Consider the following 3,300-nt stretch of genomic DNA (forward strand, 5'->3'; position numbering starts at 1 on the left):
AAATAAAATAGTGTCTCATTCCCGGAATTTGTTATACAGGAATTCATTTTAATATCAGTTTTTTTATAAGCATATAAACTGCTTGGTCTCTTCACACAATTTAAGTTTAGGACGGAATGCATCAATAGGTACATACATGTACCAGGTCACCAATATATAAGTACACGTTATGTGCTTTTGACCTCCACAAGAATTCTTAAACATTTAGAGATGTGCAAAGAATATTTTTGTCGTTGGGTTGTTGTCTCATTGACATATACCTCACATTTCTGAATAGTCATAGCAGCTGTGCCTTTTCAATTTATTGCAGAAAATATTTGCATTAACATTTTTCAAAATAGGCGAGGTGAAACAGTGATCACAGAATGAGGACATGTAAAACTGAAACAACACAACACAACAGATAAATATAAACAAGCACCATTGCTAAAGGACTGAAACAAACATAGATGATGACTAATATGAGCGACTAGTAGAGTGAACATTTCTTGCTTCTTATCCTACACATTTTGTCATTTCATGTAAACAATTAAATATGTTATTTTCCGAGGAGAGGAAGGAATTTGTGAAACGAAATATTTTGCCTTTAGTACTGTCAAGTTATATATTCACAGGAGTGTTGTTGAATAAATGAACATTTTCCCTTTTTTTACATTATGCTACCTTTATGCTACAAAGGTAGCATTTCCATTCTCATGATATACAAAGATATTATTATATAGAGTGGCCTTCCAATGATAGTCATACATGTAAATCATTGTCTCATTGGCAATCATACTACATCATCATATTGTTATACATGTATACTTTGTAAACGTAAAGAAGACAAATGAAGTTGAACACAAGATATTTATTTGCATTTATATCCGTATAGTCTCTGCACAACTGCCACTTCTGTTTCAAATTCAATAGATTGAATGCGGAGTCTTGTATTTATTCTTAGTTCAATGATGTCACCATCACTTGCACAAAAATCGCATACACATGTACATCAAGTTTGGCATATGAACTATGATATTTGAACTACAATAATGTGGTGTTTTCACAGTCAGGATAAGCACATGCCATTTTCTCTCTAACAAAACCATTTTTTGGTATCACATTGATAGAAGTACATGTAATCAGTCCACTACATGACTGTGCAGTAACATTTGAAAAAAGTCATCACTAAAAGTTGTTCCTGTCTGCCAGGGAATTTTTTTTTCAATCAGAAAGGCTAGGGAGTCCTACATTCAGCACATGTATGATATTACATCTCTTGTATGCTGCACTGTTAGGTAAATTTGATCAACATCTTTGTTCTTTTATAACTTGCAGGATCCTGTTAAAAAAAAAATGCTGTCAGATACTGAATGTAAATATACATGTATATAAACTTGTAAATGTCATCAAAGTGGTGGAAATAATGAAAAAAACAATTTATATACACAAAACCGGTATGTCTTGGGAAAGTAATTCCTGTGATCAATGTTGATGGGTACATTTGTTCTTTAAAGATGGACAATTTTATAAACTGTAGCCATGGACAGGTGCCTGTCTTTATATTGAAGAGAATGAAAATGGCCGACAGCTTGAATGGTCATTTATAATTGTAAATTGCATCAAAGCTGGTGAAAATATGGAAAAAACAACTGTTATACACAAATCCAGTATGTCATAAGAAAGTAATTCATGTGCTGGGAATAATTATTCTCTAAAGATGGAAAAGTTTATTGACTGTAGACATGGACAGGGGCCTGTCTTTATATTGAAGAGAATGAAAATGGCCGACAGCTTGAATGGTCATTTTAAATTGTAAATTGCATCAAAGCTGGTGAAAATATGGAAAAAAACAACTGTTATACACAAATCCAGTATGTCATAAGAAAGTAATTCATGTGCTGGCAATAATTATTCCCTAAAGATGGAAAAGTTTATTGACTGTAGACATGGACAGGGGCCTGTGTTTATATTGAAGAGAATGAAAATGGCCGACAGCTTGAATGGTCATTTATAATTGTAAATTGCATCAAAGCTGGTGAAAATATGGAAAAAACAACTGTTATACACAAATCCAGTATTTCATAAGAAAGTAATTCATGTGCTGGGAATAATTATTCTCTAAAGATGGAAAAGTTTATTGACTGTAGACATGGACAGGGGCCTGTCTTTATATTTTAAAAATTGAACGTGGCCGACAGCGAGAATACTGAATTTAAATTGTAAATTGCATCAAAGTGGGTGATTTAATGAAAAATTCAACATATTTACACAAAACCAGTATGTCTTGGGAAAAGTAATTCATCTCATAAATGGTTTTATTCCTTTTCGAATGAAAAGGTTTTAATAAAAAATACGTCCGTGTAAAAAAATTTCATAACGTCCATGTCGGCCAAGCTTTCCCCTTATTATTGACCACAATAAAACGTTAATCGTCACAATATTTTAACTAACAATTACTACAAACTGAATAAAACAAGGTAAATAATTTACGAAATTGAAATATATAGTTACATTATGCTGTTTTGAAAAGCTTGATGTAAAATAAAAATCGAAGCGGTGGTGACTTGTCATGATCAGATGCAAAATGGCGATCTCGTTAAAGTCTCGTGGGATGCGTGTTTTTAATTGGATTTCGCTGACCACTGTTACAGTTGCCAATCTCTGTGTATATATGTCTCTGGTTTGAATTAAGAGTCTAAACTTTTTCAAACATTGAATACGCAACCAAATCTCTGTAATCTTATCCATGTATTATTTGTGTTTCTTTCAAAGACGTTTGATTGGGTATTAGTTTAAGGTAGGCGTGGTTTTCGGTAACTTTCCTCCAATCAACTGGCCTATTCGACAAACTTGTGTGCGCTGATGCGTGTAAACTTGCTATTGTAACGGCACGTGTCTTACATTGGAATCTGTCGTGCGTGACCAATGTTTATTGTAGAATTTCTTGTCATGTGGTCAAATTATCTGACATACAAGTTTTAAAGGTTGAAACTTAAATTTACTTTTTGAAAGATTATTTTCGGCAGTGCCCCCGATATACGGTCCTAAAGTGTTTAAGAAAAACAAGACTTCAAAAGAAGGATGCATATTAACAGATAATATAATCTGGGACTATAATACTTAGTATTAAAGTCCCAGATATAATACATGTATTATATGGCTCTGATATTAACTATAACGTGTTCTGGAAAAAAAATAAGTGTCCGAGAATTTGAATTACCTAATAAGGGCATCTCGATCACTTTCGACAAAATATTATTGCATGAATGGTAAATCGCTGATTTTCAATTCTAGAAGTGGTTTGTGACTGTTACAAAA

At 32.8% G+C, this 3,300-nt stretch overlaps 1 long non-coding RNA gene across 1 annotated transcript; it reads right to left on the reverse strand.

Annotated features, from left to right (window-relative positions):
* Positions 1-830: 830 nt before the first annotated feature.
* LOC127706384 (uncharacterized) lies at positions 831-2,655 on the reverse strand. Its single transcript, XR_007984441.1, has 2 exons — positions 2,494-2,655; positions 831-1,321 (listed from the first exon to the last, which is right to left on the reverse strand). It is a non-coding gene; the product is annotated as an uncharacterized LOC127706384 (long non-coding RNA).
* Positions 2,656-3,300: the final 645 nt, after the last annotated feature.

Source organism: Mytilus californianus, unplaced genomic scaffold, assembly GCF_021869535.1.
Source record: "Mytilus californianus isolate M0D057914Y unplaced genomic scaffold, xbMytCali1.0.p SCAF_6, whole genome shotgun sequence".
NCBI classification, from domain to species: domain Eukaryota; kingdom Metazoa; phylum Mollusca; class Bivalvia; order Mytilida; family Mytilidae; genus Mytilus; species Mytilus californianus.